Below are 16452 nucleotides of genomic sequence, written 5' to 3' on the forward strand. Positions count from 1 at the left end.
ACAGGTCGGTAATTTTTTGACGTTAAACATTCCGGTAATTAATTAACCGAAAGTTTCGTTACGCTCCATGTAGAAATTAATTGAAAAACAAAGTTTTGCCTGTCTGAAACTTAAATTGATAAAATTTCTCAATTTTTAATGGTTTATGCTACAGCATAGTATTACTTTTTTATCATCAGTCTTTTACTATCCTGATGAAAAAATATGGATGCGAACTACTTGTTAACAGAAACATAATTTATTATTTTGTTTCTGATTTAATTTAGATACAAACGAAATAAAAAAGAAACAATTATATTTTTAAACTATAAAATTAAATGATAAGGTTTCAAATTGCTTTGTGCAACATTGCGACGCAATCGGTACGCTCGAATAATTTTGGAGCGGCTGTTATTCGTGTTACACAACGTGTATTGAGCGACAACCGACAATTGCGGTCGATAGACCGCTCATAATACCGAACTCTTCAATTCTCGCACAACGGCGTAAGCACCGCCACGACGTACGAATCATACTTTTGTTCGCCGTCAAACTGATTTTCCTGACGCGCAATCCGCAAAGTGGGAAACGACGAGCCGGCGTTCCATCTCTATTTCACGTTTAACGATTTGTTATCGATTTATTGATCTCTTTCTCTCTCCCTCTTAGTCAGGTTATATTCACCATCCATCTCGTACGCGGGCAACCGCGCGTTTTATATTATCACCAACGATGAAGCGTAAATTACCGTCGCGTATTACTTTATTGCCGTGATAAAACCATGATTAGATCGCTTGTAATTTTCCCGAAACGAAACGATGCGGCGTTCCGATATCCGCAAAGGGATTAATTTTCGTCATCATTGTCGTCGTCGTCATCGTCGTCGTCGTCGTCGTTGTCGATATTACGTGTTTATGCAATGAATCAATCTATCATCGATGCTTAAATCATCGTTAGACGATAAAAATTTATCTACATTAAGAAACCTATTTGGTTAAATGAAAAATAACATTTGATTAAATCAACTAATTTTTTGTTAAGAAATAGGCAAACAAATCTTTTATAGTTGACGTAGCAAATCTAGTTGGGTAATTTGGTAATATTAACATAAAATTTTGATTCAATGGACAAATTGTTAATTGTACATGAAACTAAATTTTTGATTAGTGTTTTATTTAAATTTTATTCAACAAATATTAAACTTGTTATATAATGTTATTAAATTTTCTTATTAATTTTGCATCTTATTAACTAAAGTTGATTAGAGTATAAGACCTCTCACTGAAAGAAGAGTTTGGTAATAATTACCAAATGTTGAGTAAAATAAATGTTCGATTAATATAATAAAAAATAATTCTACTTTTCCAAATATTAGTAGAGGAAAGTCGCCGATACCGCCAATACCACTTTGTTTTTAGACAATGTTTCTTAAACAAAAGATAAAAATAAAACTTTAAAAACGTAAGTACAAACTGAAAAGTGTCTTCTATCAGATAGTATATGCAGTTTTTATAATGCTGTTTGCAATTTTGCAATAATTAATTTTTTCGTAAGGTACCTAAGTAAAAATGAGCTTCTGACAAAATGGGCTTCAAAACTTGACACCGTAGGCAGTAATGCTACGTACCTATTCATATTCTTTTTATTTTACAAGCATTATCTGTATAAAGTACCTACAAGTGAATGTATATAAGATTTTCCAGAATCTTTTCACTTCGTTATAAAACATTTTATTGAATTATATGCATATTTATTTTATGCTGTTCTGCAAGATACAAATATATAATGCAATAGTTTTTCAAGAGATTTTCCATATATCCATGATTACCTTCAGTTCCAATAGACTTATTTGACTTAATAGACTATAAAGCAACATTATAAAGATTAAGTTAGCTCATGATCTGTTTTACATACAGTGTTTATGCTGCACCCCAATTTTAAATTTAAAATCGTATTATGAAAAGACTAAGAGAAAAAATAATATAAATAAAACTTATTTAGGAAACTACAAGCATTTAAAATGATGTAATATTATCAATAATATGGTCTATTATTTAAACCACGCAATTTGCAAAAGAAAATCGTAAGAATTTTATTTTCACATTCATAGAATTCGTTTTTAGCTGGTATAGAAACAAGTCATAAATATATGAATTATGAGTTGTACTTCTTTAATTAGCTAAACAGATCATGATTTTATTAGTATTAATAAAGTGCAATAGTTAGTTTCTGAGAAATAAGGGGGTGTCACTTTAGGAGACCTATGTCAGTATCAGCGACTTTCCTCTAATTATTATCAAACAGTTGATTATATTATTATGTTTGGTAATACTTACTAAATATTAAGAAAAGTAAAATTATTTTTAGTTATATTTATTGAACATTTAATAGCTATTACCAAATTTTTTCTTCAGTGCTGAAGCTAGGATAAGAAACCGTTAACGCTACAGGCCGCGTCAACTATATATATAGAAGTCCTAATTGAGGTTTGAAAGAGTTCATGTTAACATGAGAGAGGTTTTTTCCTACTAACGGTATCTTGTGTTGCCTAGCATGTTTAATAACGAATATAATTGTTTCAAAAACAATGAGAATGCGTTTATCATTGCTACTATGAAATTTTATTAAAACGAACAAATTCATGCAACCAAAAAATTTGGTTATTGCATTTTACTTGTTTCTGATGATATAACTTTTTGTTAATGCAACCTATTATAAATTCAATCAACAAAATCGTTTAACCAAAAAGTTTTGTTTGATTCAACCAAATGGGTTTCTCAATATATCAAACAATGGATTAATTTTATCCGCAGAGAGTTTATGTATTTTATAAATTATGAATTTTAATTTGACATACATTTATTATAGATATACTGATAATTACACACAAATATTAATTTGTTAATGCCGATGCGTAATCTTGCAGATTTCTTGCAGCAACATTTCCTACAGTATTTATGAAAACAATGAATTTAGTCAATGAATAATTAAATTATCGCTGTATTTATAATCGTATTCCTAATGAGAAATTAACCGTTTCTAAAATTAATTTTAATTTCTTGGTACGCTTCTGTCAATTAAGTAAAATGAATATGTTTGAGTGTCAGTATTCAAGTTTGTGATTGCGATTTAACTAAAATAAAGTTATTTTAGCACATAGCTTGAAATATAATTTTCGCGATTCATCAATTAATTCTTGAGAGAATCATATGTATAATATATTAATAGCTTTTTAATAATAGCTGTGTATTTTCGTAACTCTTAAATTACTCTACAAAGCACACACTCCTCTTTCTCTTTCGCTCTCTCTCTTTCTCTCTTTATCTCTAAGAATAAGTTTCTCAAGCATTACAATAGTAAAATAATTATAGAGTACTATTCTCTATATATTTTTCATTTTTTTGTATCTTGAACGATAATGTATGTGATAATATTTATGTATTATGTATTGATTAGTGAGGCAATGATACGTGCTTTTTTTTATTTAAAATTAATTTTTTCAAATTCAACACAGTGGTGTTATTATTGTCTCAATGGCTGTAAAAAAGTATATAAAATTATACGAATAATAGGTGCAAAAATCACGATTCATAATGGAAATACATATATTTCCGTTACGAATTGTGTAATTTTTACATTCATTTTTCACGTAACTTTATAAAAATTTTTCACATTGTAGGTAATGTTAATTAATTCATAAAAATAAAGCGCAAAATGTAAAGCATAATAGTCGAAATTATTTTCACACGAAAGGAATAACGAATATTCGACATCGTATTGTTTTCAAAACGTTAAATATTTCCAAGTAAACCAGCGTGGCGTGGAGTCTTGAAGCTTGTTTTGGTGCGATGTTAGCCGTTAAGACATTATTATGTACATAAAATCGCCGCGTTATCATTACGCAGCGAGATAGATTCGTATCTAGCAGATAATAATGGCGTGTCCTGCTCCGTGTATTACGGTATTTTTCGAAACGTGATCGTTCTATAATGAGAAACACTAAGGTAAACGTTCTGGAACGAACATGTATTTATGTCCGCACATCTATATAAAATTTTACTTATTTGTAATATTATTAATCTTATATGCATTTTTAAATATAATATTATAATTTATTTGTAATTTTTAAGTACAATCAAATTATGATATTATGATAAGAAAAGCGTTTGAGATTAATAATATAGATTTTGTGTGTTTTATAGGCATAGGGTACATGTCTGATCACTGAGCCGTTTACCTTAATGTTAATTAACAAGTGCGAGTAATTGCTTCTCACGACTAAGTGTATATAGCGGCAACGGTTCAATGTTATCGATGTAGACAATTTGTGCTTTTCGTACAAATCGTTTAACCTATAGCATAAATCAAAGCGATAAGGAACAGGAATTATGAGTCGTTGTTTTGTAATACTCCTGAAAAATACAATTACCTGTTTAGTAATTCGAATTTCGCGTCGTATTATCGTCTTAAAATTGCGATAAGTATCATGAGATAACTACAATTTTCTATAATTATTGAAATTAGAAATTATCACAAATTTTAATAAATAAATGTGCTATTACCGATTATGTGATAAAACATAAACGGCTCTCGAAGCTTTTGGTTTTCCGTTGCAGTGCAGTAAAATACGCATCGTCCGCGATTAATATCGGGAGTGTCGGGAATGTAAAGTGTTGTGCGATTCGCGAACACAATTTACTCATTTTTGTGAGTGAACGTGTGTGAGTTTTATGACAAGAAGATCCGAGAGGAGGAGAAGAAGGCCTATAAGAAGCATTGGGTAACGACGGAGTAATTGCAGGGTAATTCTTATAGATATGTTCTTTTCTTTGTTATATATTCCTACTTTATACATTATTTATAGATCAATGTAGTTCATACACTTCATTACATCATGTATCGATGAGTAACAAATTATATTTTAATTTGAGGCAATAATTAATTTAAATTATTTAATGAGAACAAAAAGAATTTAATAAGAAACGCTAATAATTATTAATTGTTTGTATTTTTCTAAATTTTAATATAATTCTTCATAATTTATTTAATCAGTAAATACATTTATTGATAATAGACTTAACATCATTTGTGAAATTATGCAAAACTTGCAATAAATATGTCTGTGACATATATGTAATATCACATGTTACACTGAACCAAAACTGTAAATACAATAAAATATTCATTGAATTATGAAAAAATAATGAAAATTGGTCCAATGAATTTTCATAATGATTTAGATTATAAAACTATTCCTAGAATTTATTGGAAGAATGAATATATAGTTGTATAAATGAATCCAGTTATTGTATCAATGAATTAACTACATTAAGTCGGACATTGGTTAACGATTATTCATTGGACCAAAAATGAACAAAATTTTTTTCCGTGTACTATAATATATGTGTATAATATAATATTATGAAAAATCTCCACACACAACAACATATTTTAACGGATCAGATTTTATATGAATATATAATTATCTTGTTCTCCTCAGCTTAGCTTGTTTTTGTTTGTAATTAAAATAGGATTATTAAACCATTTCAGGAAACATGAAACTTTATTTTAAATATTTTTCTTGCTGTGTTTTTGAAATTCAAGTAACTTAATGACTGCGTAAGTATAAACTTAGAAATGACTGGCATTTTATTATCTGCTCTTGCATTATTTTTAAAACGCACAGTAAATAATAGAAGAAATAGTAGCAGCTTTTTTTAAAATCCCTTTTATTAATAAAAGTTTAATTGTTAAATAATATTATTTTTTAATATATATATTTTTTTAAAATATTGTGTAGGTTCAATTTCATTAAATCTTTTTAGTTTATAACATATGGAATTTTAGATCTTAAATCTAACAGGTAACATCTGTGTATGAGCATTAGAAATGAAATCTGTTATATTTATTTTTATTTGAGAGAGAGAAAGAAAGAGAAAGAGAATCCAAATATAGTTTAGTGTTATCTCTGGATTTATGGAACTGAATGTATTAATTTATTTATTTTCTATTGGTTTTCCCGATGATGGGAGGAATTTAATAACAAGAGTTTTTAATATAATATATTATATTTTAATATATAATATTAATATTAATCATTCTCAAAATTATTTTACTTTTATTGAGCTTCATGATTTTTTCTCATAGGATATATTCTTTGTAAGATATATTCTCTCTCTCTGTAAGATATTATGAATAGCACATTGACTTTTCTGCGATAATAATGAATGTTCTATAAGTATTAAAGTTTCACAAACATTGCTATCAATTTATCATACCGCAATCTCTGTAACGAATTTGATCAAACGCTTCTCCGGCAAAGCGAATGCGGGACGGCGGCGCGCTGATGGTGCTTGATGTCGTCACGCGAATCTTATTGACACACAAGCGACTGATTAACATATCGAAATGCCCGGACAAATTAGGGCGCCGTCGCCGCGGAGGATGCGTGTAATCGAGCATAACGATGCGTTTGATCTTGCATCCCTTTGCTATCTTGCAGCAAAGTACACCTTATGATGCGGTAACTTCCTATCAGATAACCTAATAAACACTAGGGCAGGAAACGTTAATACTCCCGCGATCATGTATATTTCTTGTTAATTGCGTCTGCAATTAGCAACGTGTTTCTTAGATCTTAGACTCGCAGGAACGATGACTGAAAAGCCTTCATTGACTGTTTTAATACGAGGTTACTTTTTGCGACGCAATCAATTCTATCGGCTACGTTTGCGACAATTAGCAAGGAACAGGATCACTCTGAACAGGTTGAGAACGAGCTAATCTCTTAGCAACTATTAATGTATATAATAACTGTATACAGCAACTGTATATAATTATTGACTAAGTCCATTTATCATCAAGGGAAGAAATAAAAATGTCAAATGAGGTCTATATATATCATAATAACAGAAGAAGCATAAAGAGGAAGTAGTTTTTTTCACGTTTTATTAGATTCTAGAGTAATGATTCTCTCAGGACTTCAATAACAGAGAAAAATGAATGCATCGTGAGATAACAGGAAATTAATGGGATAGATAACAATCAAGTATAAGTTTTAATCGATGAGCAGCTGCTAGATGTAAATTTAAAACTTAATAAATTGAGAATTATTGTTCGCGGTTAGGACTAATGAAAAACGGTTGTTGTTATATACACGAAGATGGATTTTCATCGTGCGACCGAGTTTACCTGGAGATAACTAGATAAGTAGATAGTTGATAGCTATTGTAAGTCGAACGATATATCGATCTTCTTCGCGTCTCCTTTATGTCGTCAGTTTGAGGATCTTGTTATCATGCATACAATCGCTCGTCGCTATCTCATTATCGTCACGCAAGCGTATATAAATATATATATATCTTCCTGAACACATACAATGTATCTTAAAAGCGTATATTTAACGAACCGCAGACATGGTATCTATCTGCAATAGATATTGACAATATTAGAGGCATTAGATTAAACCTTTAACGAATATGCAAAAACATTTTATTGTCGAAGTATTATTGTACTTTCGACTTCTGTTTAAAATAAGAAGGTAGATCTTTTAATTAATAATTATTGGATCTAAGTAATTAAATATCAACGTGTCGACCGAATTAATTACCTTTATTTATTTATATACAAGATTTTTATGAACTGATGGTACAACCGGGATGGGGGTGATTCATCGTGAAAAAATAAATCAAAAACGTAGAACATTTTTTTATGTGAGATTTTATTTTAGAGAAAATCGACTTTAAATATTCACCGGGTACGAATTTAATTAATAAATTAAAGCAATAAAACACGTTAGAAAGCGTTCACGTAGTTTACTTCGAAGAGCAGAATTGTATATTCGATAGAACGTGCAATATTTTCAACGATTTGTAAACAATATAATAAATGATTTATTAAGTAATTTATAAAGTAATAAAATTTATCATGCGAATATTCTCTTTTTGTTGTATATGCTTGATTGCTCAGTACAATAATAAACATAAAAATGAAGAGAGAGAGAGAGAGAGGGGGGGGGGGGGGGGGGGGAAGCAGTCTACAACGAGATTCATTAAGTCGAGGCATAGTTAATGTGATCAGACGGTCTGATTTTGACAGGACATCCTGCTTTCAACGTTTGTCTTGCTATCCAGTCAAGCATGACTAAATGTCTTGATTTTAGCAAAATAGTAAAAATATTCCACTGAAAAATATTTTATAAACACTAAATTGTAAAATCACATATGAATATGTATTATTGCTTTCAAGAATAAGATAATGCAACAGTTGAATGAGTTTTTTTGCAATAAATAAAGTGTGACTAACGGGGAAAACTCAACTTTGAGTTTGTATTTTAAAAACAATATTAAGAACAAAAATTAATTTCAGTTGCCAGGAATTTCGTACCGACATTTCTAAAGAGTCACAATCCTTTAAAGGAGATAATTTTGAATGAAATATAAATAATTGTATTGTTTTTTAAAAATAAATTACTATCATTGTATTTATCTTTACATCATCCATATATCTCCCTTTCACGCTTGATAAAGTTATCCGTTTTAGATTTGCAATGAAAATATCTGATCACATTAGGTAAAGTGCACACGTATCTGGCTAATATGGCTTTAAAATCGATTTTTTCGGAAACAAAACGTCATATATAAAAAAATCATATTCTACATTTTTTACTTTTTTTTCATATATGTAGAATCACTTCCTTCTCGATTGTATCATCAGTTCACGAACCTTCTGTACATACCTTATATATCTATAGGTGTATATATTTGTATATCGAGAGTGCAAATAATAATGAACTACTTCTCTCAACTTTTTTTCAACTTCTTCAACTGAATTTTAGAAGCTCTGAGATATTTAGCTGTCGCGCGAACAAGCAGACAGTTATGGACTTATTCGTCGACATCGCGTTGCAATTTAATATCGAACGTGCTTCAAAAGTTCGATGCGGCAGCAGTTTACGTGAACTTCTGCATCGTATACGGACCGATATTCTCGTCGATCGGCGATAACGATAAGCCAAACAGTATGTATATATGTACGGATATGATTTATTCGCGATAGCTCGTAAATCGAGCGAGCAGCACATGTGTTCATGTATTTGCCGATTTCCCGTGCCAAGAATTTCATGATGTTGCAACACCGTGATTTTTCACATGTGCGTAATGAACTGATTCGCGAACTATAACTTTGGTCAAAAGTTAATATAAAAGATAAAAAAAACTATCTTCTGTTCGTAAAGATACTTTATGAATTTAATTTAGAAGGATTATTATTATTTCAGTTTAATTGTGTTGCAAATCTGAAAGTAATCGGCGCGCAGTCATATATCTGAAATTAATTAATTTAGAAATACATAAAAATATATTATTCTATTTAACTTTGACCGTAATTAATTATTAAACAATTATTCGAATACCGATAGCACTTAAAATTCACTCCTGGTCTACAATATTTGCAAAGAAAGCAATAAACTGTTCTCAGTTGATTTATAATTTTCCTCATTTTTGTAATATGGCGTCTTAACAGTTTGCAAATTCCTTCATTACATACCTATTCGTATATATGAAAGAGAGCTGAGGGTTGTTGAGAAGTGGTTCATTCGGGTGTTGAAGTTCGTTCTACGTCGATAGCGCAATCTCTGGCCGACTCTCGCTGCTCTTCGGAATCGGTGCCAAGGCTCGCATAAATTCCCAAGATAGAGAGGCCCTCGAAGAAGCTCCATCTCTTCAAACGTCCTGTACTTGCCTTTCCTTTTTTTTCCTTCATCGAGTTTCTGTAGAGTTCCGAGTAACCTGCTGAGCAAGATTCGTTTTGCGGATAGAGATCTTGTTCGGTGAGCTTTTATCCAGTCGAATCGCAGAAGTCGGACGTTTTATTTGGTGTCAGCGTACAAAACACGCACTCCATTTCCTTTTATTTATATTTTCATACGCTATCTATATTTAGCAACAGAAACACCGAATTTATTGAGATTTTTCGAAAAATCTGCATTGTTCTGTCTTACATGAGAGATAAAGAAAATAAATATTTTTTATTAATATGAAAGCTAGACAAGAAAATGTTATGCAGATTATATTTGTAACATTTGTTGATTTTTGAATTATTGATTGATTTTAAGAAAGTAATGATAACGAGCGAAAGTTTTTAAATTTTTGGACATGCGATTTTAGAGAAAATAATCATGTTAATATAATAAGCCTATATTTTTTCTCAATTATAAACAAGGAAGCAGGACATCAGAAACCCTGGGGTCAATATTGGTTGTATTGACGGAAACTGCTTTCCCGTCGCGACCATTTATCTCCCATGAGAATGATTTGCTCTGTCCGCATGTTAATATCGAGAGTGATCAGGGAAATTATTTGTAAAATCGGAATGTACGTTATTTCGCGTGCTTTGCAATAAAAGCATTGTAAAAATCATCAGCTTATTTACGCTATCCGATTACACGAGTCAACGTAAAAATCGACAAGCAATTATATGTAACGCTTCTCGAACAACCTGTATGCATGAGAGGGTCCTACCACTAATCCGATTTTGTATAACATCGGATTTTCTATTATAAATTGACATAAATATTGTGACACATCCGCAATTACGTTGAACGCCAACTGCAATAAACATAAATTTAAATTTCTGCATGTTATCGTTATATGTATATCTCTATTTCTGCGATATCTTTGATTCGAATATGCAAAATTTTTTAATTTATAAATATACATTTGGCAATAAAATATATTAACATATTTGAAAAAAATTAACTAAATTTTACGTATCAAATTTTCGAAATATCTGCTACTGAAGAAAGAGCTAATTTTAAAACAGTGGCCATTAAAAGAATTAAGTGGCGATTTATACTTGTAAAAAAAATTAGAATGTAAAATATTATTTTGGAAATGATAATGAAATTTTTCGTTTAAAATAAAAATTACGTGATATATTCAGAACCTTTTTGAGGAACTTAGCAAATTGTTAATCTTTTAATTCGTTTGGTTATTTCATTGCATGACGCAGTTGTACACTGTTAAATCTATCGTCAAATATTTAACCTAACGTGAGTCGCTACTGCTTCTACTAAATATATCATTATTTTTATCAAAATGATAGCTAAATTTGACACTATAGTATCAAATTGACACTGTATAGTGTTAAACATAACTATTGTTTTAGTATAAAATAACATGATTGAGCATATATGACCTATGGCGACTCACGTTAAGTTAAATTTGACACTATAGATTTAACAGTGTATGAATTTCATGATTAATTATCACCATAAAAAAGTTAGTTTTTTACATTGAATCGAGCGAATTTGTGAAAAATCTGCAGAGCTTCTCACACACAGCCATCGATACTATGCGTTGTATTATCTTAATTATTCGAAGCTTTACTAAGCATTGAAATCAGTTATCGAAATGACGAATCCGAAGGGCGTCTTAGACTATAAAGAGAAAAATTTCTACCGCTTAGTCTTCATTCATTTTTAATAGTCAAGGGAGAATACAATTAAAATTAATTTGCATTGTCGGTCTTAAATGATATTCTTCAGCCTACAAAGCATACTTCATGTTGAAATATAATATATAGCCATAATTTTTTTATATCATTAATTTAATTTTTTTTTTATTAAATATGTTATCTTTCATTAACAATTTAGTATTGAAATATTAATTTATATATATATATATATATATTTATATAAAGGCATAAAGAGGAAAAATTGGAATTCTGAAAGTATTATAGATTATTTAATTTTAAATATATATTTAAAACAGGAAAAATTATAAAGCTTTAAACTCTTATTTTTTTCTCTTAATTTTGCTCGCCATTTATTTAATAACGAACTATATTAACGGTATTTTAAAGATTCGAAAGATGACATTTAAAAAAATGTATATAATATTAAAAAATCTATTTTTTTCTGAAAGTGGAACACGATTATATTCATTTCGCAGTAGATCCCTCTTCGTTTCTGCCTGAAAAAGTTAACTGAATAATTTTATCTTGTTCTCGCGCTGATTTTGCTAAAGAGATTATATACGTTTGACGAAGCGATTAGAGATTTTTTCTCCATGTCTTCTTTTTCTCTTTCTGTCTTTTTTTCTCTTTTTCTTTCTCGCTCGCCATTCATCTATTGAGCGACGTGAAGGTAAAGCGCTCTCGTGACTGGTGAGCTAATTTCGAACTCGTGCGCTCTCTTAATCCGTTATATTACGAGATCTCGAAGGTGTGCAATTAGCTTTGTCGTTGGCTCTCACGAGAGTCGGAATTGAGTGACTCTTTATTGCGCAACCACCTTAACTTCCTTTTGCGACTACGTACGTCGAGACCTGCATCACAGAACATTTTTTTTACACGGAAAGAACAATTTTGCTGAAGTATCTAAAAATTTAGTTAGGAACAGATCTGAAAATTTTTGTTGAACCATTAAAATTATTATAAAGAACGTTTAAACTGATTGCTAGAATATAAAAAAAACTTTTTGCAGCATTGTTTATTATGCTTGAAATTTCTACAAAATTATTTTCAGATCTATATTCAGCTAAATTTTTAGGTACTTCAGCAAAATTGCTCTTTTCCTGTACTGCTTTTCTCTAATTTTGCCGATCTAGTTCTACATTATTCTCTTCTTTTTATTCTTTGGTTCATTCGAGCTTCCTGTCATTTTTCATTTGGGTACTTTTTCTTGTCCGAGATGTATCTTGTATAAGCGCAGAAAGTGCGCTACGCGATTTTGCGAGGCGTCAATTACAACGTAATGTACTTGGCATATCTATACGTACTTTATCCTTCTTATTTATGGAAATACATGAATAGGATATGAAGCACGTACAATCATCATGATCCAATTTGGATAACGAAGCTACAGTTGATTTGAATTCTAATAAGGGCGCTTCATATTTCAAATAGATTTGAAATTTATGGTAATTAGTCATTATATATAAACCTCGAATTAGAATTTTACCTTTTGTTTTAAAAGAAAGGAAATTCAATCATTCATCTTCATTCATCATCGAAGATTGATTTGAGGGAAGCAGTTTGTAATTTAGGTACTGTTGCACCGCAACATTTTTTAGAGAAATTTGTATTCTATAATGAATCGGTGATTGAATCTTGCACCTTTATCTTTTATTAATTAACATACAAAGGTCCATTCGTAATTTCCATAGAATTGCTAGCGAATTTTTGGCGAGTTATAGAATGGTTTACGATCGTGCTTCAAGGTTGGAGCAATGGTGGCCAAGTTAAATTGAACTGTTTTCGCAGAAGGGTCTAACTGGAACGTCGACAGTAGGTTTACGTCTGTCGTCGTCACCTCCTGCCGCCATTCGGGGAAGAGAAACTTCGGTAATATGTGCCTTTGCACTTAGGCGCGAGGATGTCGTTAACTGACGTAACTGTTTCGTGCCTAGTAATCAAGACTCGCGCGATCGTCTCGCGCATGTTTCACGTGCATAGTTGGTGCACCAGTGTTATCAAAGCATCAGACATAGAGAGATAGTCGAAGAGAGAGAGAGGAGAGAGAGAGAGGAGGAGAGAGTGAGGGAAGACAGAAGATTTAACGTTAGATTCATGGAGCAAACATTGTATCTACGAACGTAGCTTTACGACAATAGCACCTAGAACCTCGTACGACGTTCGTGTCTCGCAGTGACATCGCAAGCTTTTTCGCGACTCTAAAATTACTGCGCGAGCGGTGATGTAGTTGAAGCGTTCGATATAAAAATTTCACGATTAAATGATAGAATTTACTTTCGCGGCGACGCATTGAAACTGCGGCGAACAATTTTCATGCAAAATACTTCTTCCTTTTTTTTTTAGTTTCGCTTCATCCTATTGCATCTTTCGGCAATTTGAATTTTAGAATGCGCGTAATTAATTTTGATTGACTTGGAAATGATGAAAAAATTCCACGATTCATTTATGTCTGTCATTTTTATAATTTTTTGCCATTTTTATAGTTATTATTGATTACAGTTTTATTGATTTCATATTATAATTACGGTTTTATTAATTTCTATTACTTGAAATTTGATTTTGGTTGTATCATCTGTAAGTTTATCACTTAAACTAATGTGTTTTTACTTCATCTCCTCACTCAATATGTGTATATTTGATCTTCTATATCATATATCCCATATAATGCGTCCCATGTGGGGTTGTTCTCGAGACACATAAGTGACTCCGATTCGTATTGTCGCACGGCGCCGTGAGATCATTGCGAAATTCCGCGATGTCTCGTAATTCTCTTGGGACGGCGGGAACGAGCGAAGAATATGGATGAAGTCAGTTTGACCTGATTCCAAAGTTTCGTGAGACGGTCCGGTTTTAACTTCTGTTTTTGATGAATACTTGAACTCGATGTATTAATTCAAAGCTAATGGGGCGGCATGTAGACGTAAAGGACGCAAACTAATTGAGCGTAAAAGGATATGACTACCTTGGAGATATGGAAACATGCAGTTAGTGATAATTGAGACAAGGGCAATCCCCTGTAAGCCCTCTGTAATAATCTAATTCGCCGCGTATAATAGTGATAATAAAATGGCTCTACCTTCCTTATCCTTATCTGATCCTTATATTATTCCTTTGTTCCCTACGAATGTAGTTCCATGAAAAGATCTAAAATATCGCTTGCTAACTCGATTCGGTATTAGAGTCAGATATTTAATTATACTATACTTCTTTCAATTTCATGAACAAATTCTGATGTTTTTAATATTTAAATTGTTAAGAAGTATTGTAAGAATTGTTAATATCATTGCAAAGATTGCAAACATTACAATTTAATTGTTCAATATTTTATTTGATAAATAATATATTACCTAAATGAAGCTTCTTTGTAAATTATTATTGCATTTATTAGTTTAAATAAATAATACTCCCGCATTTATTAAATTCTATGACTTTATAATTTGTGAATATATGAAAGATTTACACGGAAAAAAAATGTAGTCGTAACTAAAAACTGCATGTGGTAACTAAATGGCAGATGTAAAATATGTACAGCTAAAATATAGGTATTATAGCTAATGTCTTAACTGTAATATCTATATTATAGCAGCAAACCATTTCGCTGTAATTTATAAATTTATAGTTACGGCAGTAAATATATTATAACGAACTAAGATCAGCTGCGGCAGAGAAAACCTTTTTTTCTGTGTACAAATTTTATATTCTTTGTTAAAAATCAAATAATTTTGAATGGAGGTAGTTCCCATATTTTTTTATGAGAAGAAAATTCCAATGTTAAGAGAATTAAGCATATCCGTCTTTATAAATTCACAATAAACGGTATTAGTTTAGATATAGACCAGTCATTTCAATTCTCTCGAATCTAGATAGGTGCATTAGTGAATAATACTATTAAATTTATATTTTTTTTTCTCGTGAACACATAAAATCAATATCCTAATTATATATAAATTTTAAATACAATTACTATTTTTTACCAATTTTTAAATATTATTTAATTAAAAAAAGACATTTTTTCTAGAACTAATGTTTATTCATATTCTATTCCATTTATTCTCATCATATTATTTTAATATTTTTCTTTAGTACCTCTTTTATTTTAAATAAATAGTTTTCGAAATTGAAAATTATTTGATTTGAATGAAAATATTTAATATGTACGTTAAATATAAATGCATGATGAGAGAATTTATCAAATGGTATTGTTTAACTATTTAACCATTTTTGTAGTGTCTATTTTAGTTTTTATCAAAATAGATTGTCTTGATAGATGTGCAACGAAAACGAGTTGATAAATCAAAGCAATTTCCGATTGTGTTGCTGTAACAAAATTCCCGCCGCTTTTCTCACGGAACTTCCGATAAAGCAATTGTCTAGTCGCCGCCGCATCCAGTCGTTCGTATGTCAAACTATTCTAACATTCTGTACTTTACAAGTAGATTTACTATACAGTTTCTTCAGTAGTTCTCTCTCCGATCCTGGAACGCGTGCAAGAACTACCTAAAATAGGTGCTTTATTGTTATCTATTTACTTTTTGAAAGCTCAATTTATTAAATTTCTCCTCTTTTAACTGCTTAAAATATATGTACCTAACTGCTTATAAGTTATATGTAAAACACAATATTTAAAAAAGATTTCATTAAATTTATTATTATTTTCCTGGACTTTTAAATTCTAGTTGTAAAATAATTGATTACTTTAATGTATCTTTCTCTAAAATATAGTATCATTACTATTTTATCTTATTCTTTGCGTATCTAATTATAGAGTTTTATATTTCTAAACCTTAGACATTTTCATTTTGCAAAAACATAATATTGTATTGATAAAAAATTCACGGGATTCAAAAAGATAGAAGAACATTGAACTATCAACATAAATAATCCTGTTAACCGTTATGTGCAGTTAGCAATATGATAGACGTCTTCGAGGTAGAAACGAGGTCGTGAACTCTCGCTATTTCACATCATCCAGGGCACGACGTCGTGACCGAGGCGACG

At 30.6% G+C, this 16452-nt stretch overlaps 1 protein-coding gene and 1 long non-coding RNA gene across 5 annotated transcripts in view; one reads left to right on the forward strand and one right to left on the reverse strand.

The window, feature by feature from the left end:
* The window catches only part of Fur2 (furin-like protease 2), a 423713-nt gene that overhangs the window by 60704 nt on the left and 346557 nt on the right, over positions 1 to 16452 (forward strand). The window lies entirely within an intron of this gene.
* The window catches only part of LOC108723682 (uncharacterized), a 15853-nt gene continuing 11172 nt past the window's right edge, over positions 11772 to 16452 (reverse strand). Inside the window, exon 3 of the long non-coding RNA XR_001936661.1 lies at positions 11772 to 11784. This is a non-coding gene — a long non-coding RNA (uncharacterized lncRNA). The remainder of the gene's footprint in view (positions 11785 to 16452) is intronic.

The sequence above is a fragment of the Mycetomoellerius zeteki genome, unplaced genomic scaffold (genome assembly GCF_001594055.1).
Source record: "Mycetomoellerius zeteki isolate Tzet28-1 unplaced genomic scaffold, Tzet1.0 scaffold106, whole genome shotgun sequence".
Taxonomy (NCBI): domain Eukaryota; kingdom Metazoa; phylum Arthropoda; class Insecta; order Hymenoptera; family Formicidae; genus Mycetomoellerius; species Mycetomoellerius zeteki.